At 46.2% G+C, this 21,102-nt stretch overlaps 1 long non-coding RNA gene and 1 pseudogene across 2 annotated transcripts; both read right to left on the reverse strand.

The window, feature by feature from the left end:
• Nucleotides 1-7,256: 7,256 nt before the first annotated feature.
• On the reverse strand, nucleotides 7,257-9,103 carry LOC310891346. The gene is made up of 3 exons (XR_014577536.1): nucleotides 9,014-9,103; nucleotides 8,145-8,542; nucleotides 7,257-7,833 (listed from the first exon to the last, which is right to left on the reverse strand). It is a non-coding gene; the product is annotated as an uncharacterized lncRNA (long non-coding RNA).
• A 4,394-nt stretch (nucleotides 9,104-13,497) lies between these two features.
• On the reverse strand, nucleotides 13,498-20,646 carry LOC310891355 (zinc finger CCCH domain-containing protein 11A-like; annotated as a pseudogene). The gene is made up of 10 exons: nucleotides 20,488-20,646; nucleotides 19,582-19,705; nucleotides 18,934-19,137; nucleotides 18,251-18,370; nucleotides 17,662-17,742; nucleotides 17,135-17,245; nucleotides 16,334-16,396; nucleotides 15,980-16,075; nucleotides 15,704-15,769; nucleotides 13,498-15,190 (listed from the first exon to the last, which is right to left on the reverse strand). The product of its transcript is annotated as a zinc finger CCCH domain-containing protein 11A-like (transcript).
• Between the last annotated feature and the right edge of the window lie 456 nt (nucleotides 20,647-21,102).

The following is a 21,102-nucleotide window of genomic DNA, read 5'->3' on the forward strand; positions in this document are numbered from 1 at the left end:
CCGGAAGCCTGAAAATGGAGTCACTTCTTCAAAAACCACCTGATCATACATGCAAGGCAATGATCAACTATGGCTACGAGTAACTTCTACAGAACGCAGTATGACGCATTAAATAGCACGTTCCAGTCACTGTGGGTCTTCGAGTTCACCTACCTGGACAACCTCAGCAAAGTTATCGATCTTCAAAGACTTCCAGTTAACTTCTCCTGGAGGCCGAACCAACACTGAATCCGTGAATTAATGATAAAGGGGTAGGAAGAATTTGCCTCCTCACTTTGCCAAGGGAGCCTCTCATCCACAATTCAAACATAGGATGTGCTTTTAAACAGCTTATAACTAATGGAGGAAGCAAGTCCATCTGAACACTCTCTCAGACTGGAGACAGCCAGGGTTAGTTAGCTCTTCAAAAAATAAAAACCAAAAAAAAAAAAACACAAAACAAAACGAAAACAAAAAAACCCAGTGCATTTAGAGATGAACTCGTGATTCAAAGTGGCTGCAAAAATGAGGCTCCATCTTCCACAGCCAGAAAATTTGACTTTTTTTTTTTTTTTTAATTCAAAATTCAGTATGTTCCAATCTCTGGTCTTCAAGATTTCTTCACCTATTAAGAAAACACTAAAACCTTTCCCCGTCTTTATTACCTGTACAGCAAAAAACACACCAGTGCACAGAAATACACAAATGTGCATACGCATACACACATATGTGTTTAGACACACACACGAGGAGTGAGTGATAGAAAGTTAGCGAGAGCGACAGTGGAAATCAGAAGTTTTGCCTTTTTGACACAGAGAGCGCGTAAAAACTCTCTCATTTTGAGGGAACTAGAAAAAAATGGAGGATCTACCAAATATTTTGATGAGTATGCCTTCGAGGCCAATGCTTTATACCATGAGTGATCTGGGGGCCAGCACACAAATATGCATACGTATGTATCACACAGTATCACGGATTTCTAGGTTGGAAGAGACCTCAAGATCATCGAGTCCAACCTCCGACCTAACACTAAGTACTCCACTAAACCATATCGCTAAGCTCTACATCTAAACGTCTTTTAAAGACCTCCAGGGATGGTGACTCCACCACCTCCCTGGGCAGCCCGTTCCAATGCTTAATAACCCTTTCGGTAAAGAAGTACTTCCTAACATCCAACCTAAAACTCCCCTGTCGCAACTTTTGCCCATTCCCCCTCGTCCTGTCACCAGGCACGTAGGAGAACAGACCAACCCCCACCTCTTTACAGCCTCCTTTAAGGTAACTGTAGAGAGCGATGAGGTCGCCCCTGAGCCTCCTCTTCTCCAGGCTGAACAAGCCCAGCTCCCTCAGCCGCTCCTCGTAAGACTTGTTCTCCAGACCCCTCACCAGCTTGGTCGCCCTTCTCTGGACTCGCTCGAGCACGTCCATGTCCTTCCTGTAGCGAGGGGCCCAAAACTGAACACAGTACTCAAGGTGCGGCCTCACCAGAGCCGAGTACAGGGGCACAATCACTTCCCTAGACCTGCTGGCCACACTGCTTCTTATACAGGCCAGGATGCTGTTGGCCTTCTTGGCCACCTGGGCACACTGCTGGCTCATATTCAGCCGACTGTCAACCAACACTCCCAGGTCCTTCTCGGCCAGGCAGCTTTCCAGCCACTCATCTCCCAGCCTGTAGCTCTGCTTGGGGTTGTTGCGCCCCAGGTGCAGGACCCGGCACTTGGCCTTGTTGATCTTCATACAGTTGACCTCAGCCCATCGCTCCAGCCTATCCAGATCAAATATGTACATGCATACAGGATAAACATATCTATACACACAAGCGTGCACAGTATATGTCGTATGGTATCCATATCGAGAACAACTCGTAGCCCTGATCAGACACGTAGACTTGCAATCAATTAACAGCAGGAAGACAGCAGATCAAGGATACAGCAAGCTTTGAGAGGCAGGGCAATGCTCACTTTGCCAGTGGCATGGCTGCATGATACCAAGAATTTTGAATTAGTTTGATTTTTTGGAAGCAATTTGTTTTCTTTCTGCGCTGTAGCAAATACCACAGGTTTGCCATCACGTGCTGTTCCCTAATCCATATATCCATCATCATCCATTGCTGCAAGATCATGAAAGGTTAGAAAAGATGACTTAGGTCCAATTTAACAGCCAATGATTTTTCAATGACCAGAGCTGCAACAGATTTTATTTAGCCACAAGCAGGTTTTTTTTTTCTGATGTGAAGTCAGATATTTTGATTTTTTTTTTAGGACACTAAATGTCATAAAACCTGCAACCAGACCAGATAAAGTTCAAATTAGAGTGATTCTGAATCCTTTCATTAAAATGCTGCACATTTCTGTGCAAATTATTTCTGACTCTTCTGGACAAAAGCGGATGAAATAGTTCTTACAAATTAATAATAAAAGGTTGGAACCTTTTACTCACACAAACACTAGTGAATTTTCCAGGAAGTATTATTTTGGCAGGGAATTTTCCCAAATCTAAAGTAAAGAGGGGAAAAGTTGGGTTCCCGTATTAGTTGTTGGTTTTGACTGCTTGACAAAGGGAATAAAAACAGTAGTTAAGTGCAAGGTTTCCTTCTCTTCTTTAGTATTGAGAGGAATCGTCACTTCTGACCTTTAGCACCTTCAGAAACACACTTAGTGCCATGCAGATTCCTCTGCATCTACTTCTAAAAATTACTGGTGCTCCTTAGCATGGAAGTTGGACTTGAAATCTTTTCCAGACTGAGCTCTTTTGAATGCCCAAGGAGCTCATCATTTTGCTTGTTGCCTTCCATTTTCCTGAACAGACCCAGAACGCTGTTCAGGATATGAATGGATCTGGTCTAAGGAATGGGAAGAAAGCAAAAACCAAGGATACCTCACAGCCCTAAATGCCATAAAAAGCAGTCTCATTTTAAAAAAGATCTCCAAAGCTTTTTTTTTTTTTTTTAAACTGACATCTGCCAATATGGCGATCCAAGTGCTGAACAGAAACCAACTGAACTAGCCCCTGAAAGCCTGAATAAAAATGAGTAACTCTGGTGCACTCAGCAGGTCTGTAATAGAAGTTGGCAAGATTTTTAGATTTCTTTTTTCTCCAGGGTGCTAGTAAAGTTTTTGCGTTACGAGATTTTGAACTCTTTTTGTACAAAAGAATTACAGATGCACTACAGTCACGGTAGCTGGGGGTCTGGAAATACATGCCAACAAGTGTCATAAACTTTGCCTTTGCTGAAGGAAGATAACTAGTCCAAAGAAAACCTGCCTAGTTTGTTTTACAGGCTTGTCTTTCTCAGTACGGAACAAACTGACCTCCCTGGTCTAACTTTCCAGTTGGCTATTCTGCCTTTGTCCTGGAGAGAAGAGCAAGAAGGGAACAAAATATTTTTGCACTCCAAAAAATGCATTAGGGAAGGATTATCACACCTACCTAAGGGTAATTTCTTGTTTGTTTATAAAGCGCAAAGTCTTTCTCTTGGACAGTCTCTGTTGCTGGCCTGTTTTGTGCCTTCCATTTATAATAAAGGTATTAAAGATGCTTACCCCGTTTTGGTGGTTTTTTATTTTTAGAACAGTGTAAGCGGACAGTCGGATGACAAGCAAGAAAGAACAGCATAAACTCCTTGTTGTGACCCTGCTTTTTAATCACCCAGCATCAGCCTTGCTGCAAAACAGTCTCCGCTGATTTACCTGCTTGTTAAAGCACCCCACAGGCTGCAAGTGTTGTGTGCTAGGTGTCAAATTATATTTAACGGTGCATAGGTAAACCATTCATCTTCCCATGGTCAAAGCACAGAACAGCCTCCTGCTAACACAGCTCATCCTTGCTGTAACTGCTTTTAAACCTATTTGTTGGTAAGAAAAGAGCTCAGTACACCACCTTCACAGGGCAAAAATTCACATGGAAGAGCAGAAAAAACCAGAAGTGCTTCCTGAACTTCACGTTACCAACAGCACCATCGGATTTAGATCCTTGCCTGGCATCCAGGATGCACGGCCTGCAAGCACTGCTGCGATGTGGAAGTGCCAAGGCAGGTTTTTGGCCTGCCCTAAAACACTTTTTTTTTTTTTTTCTTTTACAAACAATACAAAGAGTGTGCCAGGTATGCTGTAATGCCCGTGTGCCAGGTCAATAGAGGATATCCAAACAACAGAGGCGCTTCTCCTAATTTCTGGCGTGAAAACACTTTCACAGCATTCTTTTCACGAAGAAACCCCTCTCTATCTTCTCCAATGCTCCAGGACCTGCTGCAGCTGCAGCGGCTGCGCTGGTACCAGCCGCATCTTTGACAAATCTTTTCAACGGTTCTGCTTTACCTCGGCACAGTTGAGGTCACTCCTCTTCCTCTTCCAGCCGAGGAAGCAGCTTGCGGGCTCTGCCACACGGTCGGTGCAGAAGCGAAAGCTGGGAACACAGCAGTCAAACTCTCACTGCTAACGAAGCCACCAGGGCAGAGGGCTGACACAGACCCACCAGAGGCGAACCGTACCCGCTCTCCCTCCCGGCTGCGAGGCTCGCCACAGCAGCCCCGACCCGAAGCGCTCACAATGCTTTGCTTGGTGATGTCACCGATGAGTCAGAGTCCCCAGATGAGCATCTGCCTTGCCACTCTTTAATGTTGGTGTTGTTTTTTGGTTGGTTGTTTGCTTGCTTTTGAAACTTATGTAGGTTATGGTAAACCTTCAGGTAAACCACAGATCAATGGGGAAGAAGTCCCACACGAGGGATGGCGCATTCTTTAACGTGCTGCATTCGACAAAGAAGCTCTCTCCATTTTGCGCAGTGGCAACAGGCACGACTGCAACACACGCACGTGTAGGCAGCACCTGCAGGTCCCAAACCGTTAACCAATTTTTAGATAGCACCAATTTTTTATGTAGTTGCTTTCCCTTCATCCATAACCCCTTTTTTCCTTTCTTTATATCGGGTGGCTCTCCTCCATTGTTCTGTCATTTTACTCCCCAGTGTCTGAGCAGGCACTGGGAATCGTTTCCAGAGGAAGGGTACTGCTGAAGCTACAACATTTACTCTCAGGGAAAAGAGAGTATGTGAAAGAATACATACTTCCTTTCTTTTTCCTGTTTTTTTTTTTTTTTAAAATCTCTGAAATCAACGCTGCGGCCTGGCAGCAAATAACTATGGGAGTAATGATGATTCCTCATCCTCACTGTAACATTGTAGTTAATGTCATAAAGAAGCAATTTCCCCAGGCAGTGGCCATTTGAGATGGGAAGGGGCAGTAAGAGGAAGTTTTCCTTAGACTAGCTCTTCCCCCAGAACACCTCGCCATCCAGCAACAAATTCAATTCACCTGCTCCGCCTGATCAGTCAAACGCGCGTCCGACTCCAGCACACGTCACAGCGGTGGTTCTGACGTGGTTTGAGAATCACCTATCCGCAGAATATCTCGGGTTTGTACACTCAAATAACGCAGTCTTTTCCAAATAAGGCCCAGAGCTCACACTCCGAGTGCAGCCTAACAGCACCAGAGGGCCGGTAGGCTAAACATTCCCATCCTGGCAACAGGACTGACCCGGGCAACAGTAAGCATCCCTTCTGCACTTTCGTCGTGAACATCAACATAAGGAAACAGAGACCTCCTCGATCCAAGTTTGAAGAAACAAACACAAAGGTCACCCAAGCGGGTTGTTTTCAGCAAACTAACGGAGAAATTAAGGTGACAACCGCGTGCATCCAGAGTTAGTCAGATCCTGAAGGCAGTTCCTTTGGGAAACGCAGGAGCAGCGCGCCAGATGACGGCTACCTTACAGCGCACCCCTCAGAGGCACTGCTACGAAAGGAAGGCAGAAGGTTGGAACTCAAAATAACTCGCAAGGCGCCCGTTAAGGGGGAAGCTTTATTTTCCTGAGCAGAACCTCCCCCCTGAAGGCAGCCCAGGGACTCTTTGCTTCCCTAGGGAGACGGCGGGGACGGGGCAGGGCGGTGGGATGGAGGGACACAGGGCCAGATGGACGGCCAGACGGCCGGATGGATGGACAGACGGCCAGATGGACGGCCAGACGGCCCAAAAGGCCTGAGCAAGGGCTGAGGAGCGGGAGGGAAGGGCAGGGCGAGGGGAAGGGGAAGGGCGGCCCTGGGCCTGACAGGGCACCTTGGGCCTAACCCCGGGCAGCAGCTCCCCATCTCACAGGGCCCGCGGGGGGCTGCCTGTAACAGGAGATGCGGGCAGGTAAATTTTACAAGCACTGCATCACAAATACCCTGCAACACCTGAACTATTCACTGGGACAGCCTCCTTCCTCACCTCCTGAAAGCTCCAGCTGGCAAACCAAGGACAAAATGAAAGGCAGATGTGGAGGACCTCGTAAGATACTGTTTTGTTCCCTACGTGCCCACTGCTGGTGACACGTAATGCCTCCTGTTCCCAAACGACATCGGCACGTTACATCTTTACTACATGCTGAAAGGAACTCAGCAACTTGAACACAACTTAGAATTACCCATCCCGGCAGCAGGCTGTCCAGCTGAAGCTGCTTTAGCCAATCAAGTGTGTCATGCTGCCCCTCAAAGGTTTCTTCCTGGGAACGTCTGCTGTGACACTCCTGACGTATTACTTCTCGGAATGGCAGAACTGCGCTGGGTAGGCCCCACAGCAAGACTCGTATTTCTGTCCTTCCCTTTCAGGAAAGGATCTCCCACCTTGAATTTATTAATTTTCGTGATGATGATACACAAATTGAAGTTTTGAAAAACTGAATGCTGATTAACAGATTTCTAGCACAGCCTGTGCATCAAAATTCATTTCTCTCCATTTAGGTAATCTTAGTTTCTGAGTTACAGTTACAGTCAAAATTTTTCTTCTTCGATTTTTTTCTTTTTTTTTTCCTTTTTTTTTTTTTTTGTGATCAGAAAAACGAGGGGACTGGCTGTCCCAAGTCAGCCGGGGAACTTCTCTTTGGTCGATGCATCAAGCAACTCAGCTCTCTTGGGGAAACTTAAATAGAAAAGACAGATCTCCAAACGGATAAAAAAAATAAATCAAATGATAAAAACCCAACCGACACATCTGATACCCCAGCTTATTGAACAGCACAAGGGTTTAATCTACAGGCTCTGTCCAAAGCAGCAAGAAGTGACAGATTTAATCCAAACCAGTTGCCCGCTCTCACTCTCTGATCTGGAGACGTTATTGGACAAGCATGCATAGCAGTAACACTTGTAAACACTGGGTTACTGCACCACAGCCCCAAATCCCTCACGGGCCCACTAAGATACTTTTACTGACTGATCCACAATAAACACTCCCAAAAAGATTCTCAACAAGCTAAACCCTGTTTAGAAAGAATCTGAGGAACCTGTCACTGCAGCAACAAAGGGCTGCAATTGTATGCAAAATCTCCAACACCCTCCTTAGCACCCTGCTAGCTCAAGGACTGTGTGGGGCTTCCGTGCCCTGAACGAGTCCACCCTGGCCACATAATGCAGATGTAATGGTCAAGAAAGCACATAGCGTTATCGAAACTTATCAGATCCACAGCAAAAAGAAAAGCCCACGCTTCTATATTTCTCCTCCTTCTCCATTCACAGAAGGAAGAGACTGAAAACAAGCAGATTTGTGGTTTACATTTACAGTTAATGTGAAAAATGGCTATTTGTGAAATACATCACGTATTGTTTCAAGCTACAAACAACTCGCTCCCACAAAGGAAAGACTTTTGACCTCAGCATGCAACCCCAGTTACAAATAACTTCCTATCTACCAGCGGGCCGCGTTCCCCTGGCACTCAGTCACTCCGCAGCACGGCAGCCACCTTTCTTCTAAGGATGGCAAATTCTACTTAGAAACGCTCTGTAGAAGAGTGATGTTGTCCCCTTTTAACACGATCCGGCCTGCAGCAAAGAGAAGGGAAAGAGGGGATTAGAGAGAGCCCAGAACCTGAGAATAATCTCGTGTTTTCAGAAAGTGTTTTGTGTGGTTGAGCAGGGTTTTGCCCATCATGCAGAGTGCAGGCCGCCTGGTATTACACGTTTCAAAGACCAGAACCGGTCTCAGGCAGGGACAGATTCTCCTTCATCCAGCAAAATCAGCAGCTCAAAAATCATCAGGGACAGAGATGTAGCCAGGAATTGCTCACTGAACTTCAACAGCAAGGCTCGTCACACGGTTGGTACGTCTCAGTGCTGCTACCTAGAAGGCTCACCCGGGCAGGTTTCAGACCGCGCGTCACTCGGGTTGCACAGACACACGACACACCCAGCTGTTTCCTTGATTTTGTCTTGGAGTGAATCTCCTCTGCGTCGTCCAGCGCCAAATTCACGTACTCGTCAAAGCCCTAGAAATCGGCAACAGTGGCAATTAGTTCAGCAACAACACGAACCATCGTCAGCTTTGCTGACCCAGGCTGGACAACGAAGACTAATTGTTAGAGAAGCACGATTTCTTTTTTCCCTTGGGCTAGTTTTTCTTGACAAGAAAAAATAGGATTGTGAATGAGGGAAAACAAACTAACGATGTAACGTGGGGTCATGCTGACACTCACGATGATGCAGCCTTCTATCCGCACGTTCACTTGCTCAGCCACACCTGGATCCTCGAGCTCTGCAGAACGAAGGAGGAGAGTAAATTGGAACACAAACACCGCGAGCAGTTTTGTTCTCTCTCGTGTGTTCAGAAATACCCGCTAACCATAGCCGCTAGAGCTCCCAAACACTCCAAGGAGCAACTCTCAGGGGCAGTTTCAATTAACAGTCTGACATTTTAGAGTCTTATATGACTGGGTGAATACTACACGTTTGCTGAAGGACACGTTTCCAGTCACAAGGGAACACTCCTGCACGCCCGGCTGCACGATCCCACTCCCGTTAACACGAGGGGGAAACGCCGGGCTGCGCAGCAGCTCCTTGTACCCACCAGCACGCCGCACAGCTCTCCATTCCCCACAAACCTGCCCCGAGCAACGGGTGGGAGCCGAAAACTCAGCGAGGGAGATCCCCGGACCCTCCCCGCTCCCCCCACCCCCCCCAAATCCCCATCCCCATCCCCTCCCCGTCCTCTCCCCGCGCTACTCACGCTCTGCAGGTAGCGGAAGATGAGGTTCTGGGGCACTGCGTGAAGGGCTCAGCACGGGGACAAGAGCTCCAGGCCCGGGACAAGGCCTCAAGACAAGGCCTCAAACCCTGCAACGAGGCCCCAGGGCCCCGGGACAAGGCCTCAAGGCCCGGGCCGAGACCCCTGAGGCCCGGGCCGCCCCCCACCCGCTCCCCCGTCGCTCCCCAGCCGCAGGAAGGCTACGATGGGCTGCACCATCACCGTCTGCACCTTCTGGTCCTGCCCGCGGTACGCCATGGCTGCCGCCGCCTCGCTGCTCCCGCCGCCCCTGCTGGGCCGCCTCCGGAAGCCCCTGAGGCCGGGCGGGAGCGCGCAAGGGACGCTGGGATGCTGGAGGAGCGTGGCGGGCCGCTCTAGCAGGCCGGGAGGACCGCGTCTCTATGGTCGCAGGCAGGAGTCCCTGCGCCTCTATGGTCGCAGGCAGGAGTCCCTGCGCCAGCTTTATTGGTGAGCAGCGAGGCTGGGGGGGGGAGGGGGGCAAGACAGCCTTAAATAAAATACAAATATAAAAAGTGTTATAAATGGCTGTTATAAATCCAAATAGGATTACAATCAAAGTTTACAATTTATTAAACGAATAGAGGCAAGCAAGCAGCGCTGGGTGCGCCGGGAGTCTCTGCTCCCCCAGGACGCACACCTGTTACTTAAGGCGGCTGGTTTTGATGCTCCCAGGCTAATACATATTCATTACTACTTCGAGAAGAGGCAGGGTTATTAGAATTGGTTTCCGGAATCCGAAACCCCTCCCAGGGGCGCCTGCGTACCAGTCTCTGGTGGTCTCTCGGGGCTTGCTCGGGCTGAATGCTGGTTGTCTTCCTCCCAGGCTTTTGTCCTTCAATTGTCCTTCAGCTCCCCCTTCCTCCTCGTTTGGGAGCCTCTGCGCCGGATTTCAGAAACTCTAGCAACATCCCCTGCAGTAGTCAGCACTTTTCCCTAAAAACCCCTTTGTTCTCTTATCACCTAGACCCGGGCCTCAATGTTAACCCTTCAAATCCCTTAGTGACACGAATTGCTGGACCATTCCTTACAAAAGGAAGGATAAAATATGTAGAGGAGCAATGGCACACGCGAAAGCCCAGCGCCGCGGGCAGAGGCAGCGAAGGTTGACGGCAGAACAGTGCTCGGTTTGAACACGGAGAGGGAAAGCGAGGGGAAGGTGGCCGAAGCCGGCCGCAGTCTCTGAGCTCTCCTCCTCCTGATTGTTTTCTCTCAAAGCCATTTCTGTCTGTGTGCGGGCACCCGGAGCCGGCAGAAGTCCCCGTGAAGTCCTTCGGCAGGACGGAGGGCTGCGTGGGCTCCAGTGAGAGAGGGAGTTAGGAGAATCTTATCAAGTAGAGATAGAGCGCTGACGGCATTAAACTAGGATGCTACTTAGTGTCTTTGCTAACTATGGTGCATTGTGCCAATTAACTAAAGCAAGAAGCCTTGGGCCCCTTACCAAGGTCAGTCTCCTAATAAGAGAGCGAGCCTATCTTAAGAAACTGGGAGAAACTGGTCCTGCAGATGGACAAGAGCCAAGGAGCAACTGAGTCTGTGCAAAGACAAGAGGTCAACTAGCGGTGACGAGGAAGAGTCATCAATCTTCATGCCCACGACCTCCCGTGCTGCCCAGCGCTGAATAAACATACCTACTTTACAATCTCACTGATTGTGGAGTCCGTTTTCCGCAAGTCGCCAGCAGCAGTTTCTTCCGCAGAGGTTTTCGCAGAGCCGCTTCAAAGCTTCCCTCGCGGAGCTGGGGCGTCGCAGGGGGTCATCAAAGCACGCACGTACACACACACACACACACACACACACACAGGCGTTGTTGTCCAAACAGAAAGTATTTACAACAAATTCGACAAGCGGTTTTTCTCTGCCAGCAACAAATGCCTGAGGGCCCCTACAGCTTCACAAATCATAGCACAAAGAGCCTAAAGTTCCTCTAAAATTTAGGGAAATGATTCAAAATAGATCTGCTAGGGGAAAACGATCACTGGCGGCAGGGTACACAATACACCCGAGCCTCAGCTCTCCTCCGCAGGGTCAGTGCCCACGCCCAAGTGCGACGCTGATGGCACCCGAACATTTGCTGTAGCAGGCAGCAGAGCCAGCAGCTCAGGGGAGCAATTTTAAAAACCAGGAGGCACTTAAACCAACCCTTAATTGACCCAGTTACTGCAGGAGAGTCCCGACTACTCGCCCTGGAGTCCTACTGTCACCAGCAAAAAGCACCAACCAAAGCTTGGGGGAACTTTGGTACAGCACAAGAGAAGGGAGTGGGGGTAGCGTAGCCGTATCGCAGAGCTGCTGCTTTTCACACCATTTTATCATCCCTGATAATTGAAAGTAAGGCCGGGTGGGCTGACCCCACCACCACCACTCCTGGCAGCATGTTTGGTCCACAACGCTAGAATAATTATTCTGCTCCCTCCCGCCCCTACAGCTTCATCATCTGAAAAGATTACAGTCAAAACAATGGCATACACAAATAAAAGTCAAGAGTTGACATAGTAACTCCGGGATTTGGGTATCAACTGTCCGAGAAATCAGAACACCCAGGCTTCACAATGTGCCCAACATCGAGCTGTGCCAAGGCGGGGGGGAAGGAAGAAGCTTTCCGTTTAAGCCTTCAGAGCATCGCTCCATCACTACGTCAATTCACAGCCACCGCAGCGTGCCGATGGTCATCTTTCTGTGCCAAAAGAAACAAGTGCTTTGTCCTCTTGATATCAAAGGTAGCCACCTATAGTTACGGAACCATGCACAAGACCTTAACTCTGACCAGCAGGGAAACTTAGGACAACTGAGTGCAGATCCTGCCAATTTCTACCAGTTCCAACTGTGCTTTAAGTCTCATTGCAAAGCCTCAGTTCGAAAAAGGATCACCTCGGGGTATCCAACAAGAAGAAGAGTTGTATTTTTTTTTTGTTTGTTTGTTTTTTTTAATATACCATAGGACTATGCAGTTCAATCATCAATCATCTTGGAAAGCTCAAGGAGGAGGTCATCCTCATCCTTCCCTGGGTCCAAGTCGAGCTCGGCTTCCAGTATGCCGTCTGAGAGTTCCCAAAGTAGCGTCTCTAAATCCTCGTCTACAGATACGGGCGCGTTGCCTGTGGAACTCAGCCGGCGTGTCCTTGCTTCTTCTAGCTGGGAAGAAGCTGAAGTCGAGCTTGAGAACTCCATTGGCTCCACAGATTCTGCCTGGCTTCCAAGATGTGCTTCAGGTCTTGGCAGAGCAAGGAAGAGAACAATCAGTATATGCCATTTCTTAACGGGAAATCCCTTTTCTGCAAACCGGCTCTTAAAACCGTAGCCAACCCCTCCTGCACTTCAATCTTACCCAGGGATTGTTATTCAATTAACCCAGGGCTACATTTAGAGCCCAATATATTAGCAGGTACATTTTTCAGTTTGGGGGTTTCTCTGTGAAGCCAGAGCACCTGGAGTCTAGCAAAGATGGTTCAATTGTTGTAGCAAGAGGCACTTTGCCACCTTGCTTAATTTTCCTGTAAAAATGGTAAGAAGTCTCCATCTGCAAATATCTGTTTGCTAAGTTAGTCATTTTTCCCACGGCACACTCAGCAGAGTTTGCTCCCCACTACAGGAAGCTGATCTGCAGCCATCACTTCCCTCTGCTCTCCCTGCACTCTTGTCACCTTGTATGTTTGTTCGGGTGGCATTCTTGAGGACCAAAAGGCAGAGGACACTACTCATCATTTATCACCTCACGAGGAAGTAGGAGAACTTCACCTCATCCTCATTTAGGTATTCAGACAGAGCAAGAAGTCACTGGAAAGCTGTACCGACTTGCAGCATTTAAAGAAAGTAAGTCTAATTAAGCATTCCTGCTAGCTGCTAGAAAGTCATTTCACGTGACTTATTCCTCTGATGGATTTGGGCTTTAATTATCTCAGAACCCTCCTTTTTTCCCCACGTGTGACAGAACTTATGTTTCACTGGGGATATACACCGATTGAGAAAAAGAACAAGTTGTGGTCATCACCTGTTTTGGGGATTTTCTTCAAGTCTGGTGGCTGGGACGTGCTCCAGCGTGGCTGGAACAGCCTAGAAAGCAGCAAAACAGTATTTAGGACTCATGGGTAAAAGATTCCTTACTAGCTTTTTCCTCCATGCTGCTTCTCCTCTGGCATTGCGGAGCCTTAGCCAAAATACAAAACCAAGGTGCTCCTGAAGAAAGTTAATATTCACTTGGAGGTTACTAATGATCTTGTGTCTTTTAAGAACACAGCATTAATGGACAAAATCCTCCACACCAGAGAAATCACAGAATCACAGAGGACTAAGTAAATAGTGCCATTAATCTAATAAATATGGAAGGGTACTACAAGAATTCTGTAGGCAGCTACTGGATTTAAAAGGAAACAGAAAGCCTGTAGAACTTTTGAGTTTTCCATCTTTTCTCCTAGAGGAGGGTGTAAATTTTACAAGGGATCCATTTCTGCATTAGCCCCTGTCCTTACCATAGCTGCTTTTTTGGCTGGAGGTCCCATTGTGTCAGCGTCAGAGGCAGTCCGTGGCTTCACAGCTGCTACAGCAGAGGGAAAACTGCCAGGTGCCTTACGTTTCAGTGCCTTCTTCTTGGGGGAAGCGACTTTCCCATCCCAAGGCTTCGCAAACATGTTAAAGTTGGCTAGAGTAAAAGGAAGAGAGAACTGATACAGTCTTGCTCTGCCTCATGAAAAATCCACGTTCTCTTCCTCATTTCCACGGCCCGTCTACACAGTTAACTGTATTTGGCCAGCAGAAGTACACTGCCATTGCCTGGATTCTCAGCAATATCTTCCACATAGTAAACTCCGTCTACCAACAATCCATACAAAGGAACAAAGGAACTGAATAGCTACAGTAAATCATAATCCAGGACGAGGGAAACTCAGACACAGAGCGATCCCAAGTGCAAGCAATACTCTAAGACGTTGTATGAAGTCTAGTAAGATTCACAAATGTTGACAGCTTTTGTATTTAAAGTCTTGCTCCCTCTAGGAAAGGAAAAGCAGCAGGTATAGTAAGACAAGAGAGTGTATGCAACTGTTGTACCAGCTTCCTCTCCCCTGCAGTGATGTCCCACAAAATCTATTAAGTTGTTCTACAAAATCCAAATTTGTAGAGTCATATTCTAGTCTCCCATTCCTGACCTAACATCTGGCTGGCAGGAGAAGAAACGAAAGAAGGCTGGGTACTTGTTTTCTTTGTGTGTTTATTTCCTCGTGTCCCATGAGACAGAGAGAAAGGCTACAATGTGCAGTGCATGCAGCCTTTAAGCCCTCCTTATCTCCCTCACACAATCTCATTTTACAAAGTTGATATAATCTTAACAACGAGGCCTTTGATCCTCTGTCATTTTTGACAGAAACTGGCCCCCCACATTAAGACGCTGATGCATGCTTTACAAACACATACACGTGTCAAGTTAAGCAACACATGCCAAAGAGGAAGGTGAACTTGAACTCAACGCAGGGAGGACTTCATACCGTAAACAGATGGCAGAAAAAAACAGAATACCAAAATTAGACTAAAAAGCCCCTCAATGTGTTAATTTTCTAGTGGGAAATACAGAATACCATCACGTAATTAACGAAAACAGACATGGTTGCATGTTCTGGCCCTTCTTTGCCTTTGAACTTTGTAGCCTTAAACTCTTTTATCCTCTGCATTGAAGGAAAAAGCAAAGCAGATCCTGAGCAAACGGAACTTGCTCAATATGGGAAGCACCTCACCGGGGCAGGTATTAAAGCATCTTATTACCTGATAGCTTTGTGTTCCATAACGATTTCTGCCCGGCTGGGGCAGGTCCAGGTTGTGCTGGGGGAGCTGGCACATTTCCTCCACTCTGCTGCATCCGCAGAGCTTTCTCGCGCTTTATTTCTTCCAGGGTTTTAACACGCACTTCTCCTTCTGGCTTGGCTTTACCTGCCGGCTCCTTCGACTGCACTTTGCTGGGCCCGGAAAGAGTGAGCACGCTCTGCTTCTTGGGCTCACCCTCAATTTTTGCCCCTGCGCTGGGATCTTTGGTTTTACCATGCCATTCAGCCTGGGCTTTGGCTTGACATTCTCGTCTCTGAAGAGCTCTCTCACGACGGATTTCCTCCAGTGTTTTCACATGGATCTCTCCCTTTGGCTTAGCAGCCTTCCCTGTCATCATCAAGAAATGAGAAGCACCAACATTTAAAGAGAGTCCAACAATAGTTTAAGTCTCCAAAATTTGTCACAGTACTAAGGAAAACTAAGCCTGAGCGTTCCCAATAACGCATCTTAGGACAATAGCCTAACATTCTCCTCCTCCTCTGAGCCACTTGTTGTATTTTGAAGACCAGCCCTATCCAGAGAGAGTTGCTACACAGAAATGCTAGTTTACTTGATTACTTTTTCAGACTGCATTTCAAATTCCTGCTCCCGGCAGTGGCTCTATTCTAATTGTATATGATGGTTCACAGAAGCAGCTTAAAACCTTGACAAGGCACAAGCGGAAAATAAACACACACCTAGAGGCAGATTTCTGATAGTGGCTGTCAGAAGAGCTTCAGCACTCAAGCAAGAGGAATCAGTTCTTTGTTTTCATTTGAATTCCTTTTTAGGGCTGTATGAAAACGGTCTAAGTTCACGGAAAGGAAGAAGGAGAAAGTATATTTAATAGCCAGTTGTTACCTTTCGCAGCACTAGTCCGTTGAGAAGGTAATCCTAGCCTCTCCTTCACAGACTTGGGAACTTGAACTGCAAAACAGAAAAAGACCAAATTAGGGAGGCTGCATAAACGTCAACTTTGTGTTCACATTCGAAAACAAGGCAGGAAAGGTAACTTTGAATCCCGGTGATTAAGACCTCAGCCAACATGCAAAAAGAAACATCGCAGGAAAAGGACAAACAGAAAGCCTAAATACAAAACCCGTGAATCACATCCAGATGCCTGTTTAGTAGCTGTACCTCTCTTTGGTGCTTTGTCAGCATTTCCCGGAACCTCCACCTTCTTCCCCAGCCTTTCAGCAAGGCTGCGCTTCACCGGAAGGGCGCTTACATCAGCTTCAGACAGAGAAAACAAGGAATATTTTAAGAACATTTCTTTGCAGGAAGATTTGAGAACAGTCAACCACAAGCTTCTATTTTTCAAGCATATTTTCATAAAATTGCCTTTCAGCTGCTAAATGGTTTTTTTGCCATTTCTGCAGTCAACACAGATCTCCACTGCAATGCATTTTCCTCTCATACGTCAAAAATACTCTTCAATGCAGTCATATAGAGAAGGCGGCACCTAAATAACAGCTCATAAAAAGTTCTTACCCACGGAGGCTTTCCGTTTTCCTTGTTTCTCAGCAAGATCTAGTCGAACCACAGGTTCCTCCCCTAAAACAAAAGTAAAATTTTTCTATTTCATAGAAACCAGTAGCCAATAGAAATAGTATACTGTTAGCCCATGTCCAAAAAAAACCCAGCAAGGCACTGTTTTGACAGCTAAACCACACAAACTCACATTTCAACTATAATTAACTTAGAAAAAGTATCCATAGTCTCAGTGTTTGCCTCAAATTCCAGCTGAATGTAGTCGAGAATGAATCTGAGTCTGCTTGACAGCTATACTTTGTGCAGAACAGAGCTGCATAAGCAAGCAGAATATTATTAGGTACAAATGCTGAGAAATATTCCTTTCTAAGGTGAATGTCTATGAGTAGAAGTACTTCTTCACTTCTTTCCCTTTCAAAGGAATTTGCACAACTCTAAACAATATAATTTATACACAGACTCCTATCGCACTACTGTCCACACGTGCCACTGTCAGCCTCTTTAAAGCTTCAGAAATTGCTTCTTACATAGCACTGTCCTCTAGAGCTCTTTCTTCTCGTTACTCTCCTGTTTTTCAGTTATCCCCCTATTTGCATACTGACACATTTTTTTCTTTCTCCTGCTACTGCACTTAACCTGAGCACCAAAGCTTTCCAGTACAACCAGGGACTTTCAGCATAAAAGCATGTTTTGAACAGAAGGCGGCAGCACCAGGAGGCTAACAGGGGTGAATTGCCTTCCTTCTTGCTTAACCTTCCAGTTTAGGAGTAATGAAATCAAAACAAAAGCATGAATTATTACCTTCCTCTGTAGACAGTGTCACAGTTCTCACCACTGTCCGGACATTTTCCTTTTCCGGAGCAGGAAAAATCATAGAATCGACGGGAGGAAGAGAAGATCTTGAAGGACCTTCTGCTCAGAGCAAGCAAAACATAAGGAAGTTTACCAAACAGAAAAAACTATCACGAAGAACAAAAAACTTTAATTATTCATTACTGTCAAACATACAGTGACCAGAGCATGCAAATAAGAGAGGTGACTAATTTGCCTCTGGTTGCCCTTGGAATTCCCATCTAGAATACCAGCTGGCTGAGAATCAGGTTGCTCGATGCCCCCAGCTAAACATGGAAGTCTATCCCTCAAGCAGCTCCCAGCCACCATCACCTGCCATTCTGAAGCCAATCAAATTTCACTTCTTTGGCAAAATAGTTGGATTCACCAAAGCATAGCCAGCTACCCGGTATTACTGGAAGAGTTTTTTTTTGAAAGAAAAATCATCACACAGGATGAAGGTGAACAGGGTAAGGAAGCAGGGAATATTAACTCACCACCGTGTCTCTTAGTTTTTTCCTTCATTTTCTGCAATTTGATTTCTTCAAGTGTTTTTATTCCAAAATTCAGACCGTCCTCTGAAAACAGAAAACAGTTAATGAGACTAAGGCTTAGAGGCACTCACTGAGGACCACAGATCCTCAGGCTTCTTAGTGCTCAGGAACTTTCAGAAGTATTTAGAATAAAGCCTGTCAACACTCCTCACAAGTGAAACAACCATAGAATCAATGGCATTTTGCCCCTCCTTTCACCCTTCAGGGTAAAAACTGTAGTTTTAATTTTAATCCATTTACGTGATATTAGATCCCTCTATCGTTAGATATGGCTTTCAACAGTGGTTGCCAGGCTGCACGTGCAGCCATTTAAACTCCATGCTGTGACCCTGTTTTGTTCTCCAAAAGGAAAGAAAAGGAGTTCAACTTTCTGACCCAATGGGCACATGATGGTATCAGGGAGAAATGAGATCATGGAAATAACCGAGTCCATTCAGCACCCCTACATTCTGTTGTGTTTTTACGCCACATTGCTTTTGAGTTAATTGTCAAGTTCTCCTTCCGATTTATCCTACTACAGGTGCTGGAATACCTTGTTTAGCAGTAGTAGCACTGGCTTTCCGAGTGGAAATCATCCGTAATCCATTTTGGCCTTCCTCAGCTGGTTGCTGGACGGGAGTTTTAGTTTCTTCTCCTTCCGCAGAAAGCTGGTCTGAAGGGGAAAAATCTATTCAGTTATGCATAGGCCAGATTGTTCGTGATTATGTAGCTCATGCAATGACACTTCAGTCCATGGTTCCTATAAAAAAGTTGTTTTTTTTTTTTTTTTTTTAATACAGCTACACTGACCTGATGAACTCGTAAGTAGACTACCCTAGGACAAAACATCTAGGACTCTAGATTCTCTCTGCAGCTTTAACTACTACACAACATATTACTCTTCAGACAAAAAAAAAGGAATTTCCTTCCTAGTTTCACATAGAGCTTTACACAACAGACCAGCTAAAGCCAAGAGTGGTTCTAAGCTTTCCTCCAACATTTCAGGTTCTGTCCACTGACTGCCAGACAAAGCCACCAGTGACCTGAGCGGACTGCCTGCCCTATCGCTAGTCAGACCTCAGGTCATCTGTGATTTAGACATTCATTTACAGCACAAATTCCTTCCAAGAACCAAAGACTTACACAATCATTTACAGCACAAATTCCTTCCAAGAACCAAAGACTTACACAATCATTTACAGCACAAATTCCTTCCAAGAACCAAACCATGCTCACCATCATCATCTTCATCATCATCTGCAGCATTGATTACAACTGGAGGGTGTGTAGGGCTTGGGACATTTTCCGAGTTTTCCACTTTCATCACCCGCCTTAGCTATGGAGAGGGATTGGACTGGACAGAAAGTTTGTTTTGCTGCAGTGACATCTGAGCCACTTTCAAATCATCGTCCGCGGACTCAGGCGGACTTGGCAGTGTAGCTAGAGGAAGAGGAGGATCATCAGTAATATGGCAGTTTAAAACTTTGACCACAATGCACGAAGATGGTAGCTAAGGCAGATAACCTGCACAGGCAATGAATGCAGCATCTCCTTTTGCCCATCCCGCCACTGTTTACACCGTGAACAATGACTTGCCTTCAAACAACAACACATCTCCCTACCACCCAGCAGAAGACGAAACAACAGAAAGCAAACTGCAAGGCAAATATCACACAAAGCAGAGAGAAGCTGAGCATGAAAGCAGAAAACAAATACCAGCAGTACAGCAGCAGTACACTCGGTTTAGCTGACCACCTAGGACTGCAGACCTTTTCCTGCACTCACAAATGAACGGTTACCTGATGTCTCCTACACTATTGGCACCCACTAAGTAATATGCAAAATTAATTCTTCAATACTTAAAGAAAAAGGACCTAAACTCACTCTTGCTTGGTGGTAAGAAGACGCCATCGATGTAACGTCCCTTTGCGTGATGAAAAGCACAGTTGGCTTTCTGACAGCCCACTGGCTGCTTCTCCCAGTAGCAGGGAATCTCAGCGCGCTTTTTCTGAAGACAGAAAGAAAGACAAGCTCGTGATAACATGCACCTAAGGTTTGCAAAGAGATGCACAGTTCCAGGTCACGACAGCGATAGGGCTGTCACAATACAGTGCTGAAACATCATTCCAAAGGTCAGTTTATCACGGAAGTATAGTATTTCCGGGCATATTCACAAAGTTTGCAGAAGCTGTAACCACTATGCACGTTTAGCCTTGTCATCATTCAGTTTGAGAAGACAGGCACTCTCAGACATCAGTTTAGGGTGGGTTAAACTAATACACCTAGGATTATACTAGGATTATTCAGAGGGAAAAAGAACATCTTAAATTGCCTACGTTAACTCTATCCAGAACTACTTCTCGGAGACTTCGTTCTTCTGCACCTTTAACTTTCCCCACTGCTTCCTAGCCCAGGCAGCTAGAACAGCATTATCTGAAGGACTCCGGGACACAAGAGACCTGATAGATCATTATCAAGCCTGCTCTCAGGAGGCTAGTACAGCCTGTTTATTACCCCCCTGCTCCAGCAGGTTTGAGCAGTCTAGTTAGCGGTTATTCTGCATCTGTTGAGAAAATACTGTCGGCGTCTAATAAAAGAAAATCTTGCTAAGACATACCTAAGGCATTGATTTTATTTCCCTCTCCTTCCTCCCACCCCCTCCCCTGCTAACAGAAACCAGTGTAATTCCAAAGCAAAGGACTCTGTCCTGCAAAAGCACAATCAGCACACCTACAGCACTGAAAAATGCTTTTGTTGATTTATTTTGAGAACACATCTTTAGGCACTCACATCGATTTCCATGTGTCTGAATCGGCAGACATTCCTGAAACAACGACCCTCCTGCCACAGCGTGCAGACTGTCTCGTTCCCCAGAGCAGCTTCACAGTGGCGGAAGGAACAGTTGTCTCCCTGTAACCAAAAGGAAACCAACAAGGAAAATATAGTACAGCCTCAAAAACGTCCATGCTACTGCCTCAGGTTGCCACGATTGAATTCAGAATCTATCTGGTTATCACGTTAACCAAAGACCAGTGTGCCTCCTCCTCCTACTCTACCCCTTCCTGAAAAAAATGAAAAAAAACAAAAAAAAAAACAACAAAAAAACAAAGCAAAGCAAAGCAAAAGAAACCCAGCCATACCTTGGTACAGGTAGAATAGAAATAGAAGTAGCAATCGTCTCCTTGTTTAGACATGCCGACAAGTTCTGATAACAAGCTCGGGTTCTCTCCACAGGGACTTCCTCTGCTCTTGGAGAGAGCTGTCTTCACCCTTGCTTGGGCTGAAAGTCTTCCACTGGCTTGTGATCAGTGAAATCTTCTTTTTAAAAGTAACCCTAAAGAAAGTACCAACAAGTGAAAAATAATGAGTAACAAGCATTTTTCCAGCTTTCTTCTGTTCATCAAA

Source organism: Anser anser (assembly GCF_964211835.1).
Source record: "Anser anser genome assembly, contig: HAP1_SCAFFOLD_134, whole genome shotgun sequence".
Classification (NCBI taxonomy): Eukaryota; Metazoa; Chordata; class Aves; order Anseriformes; family Anatidae; genus Anser; species Anser anser.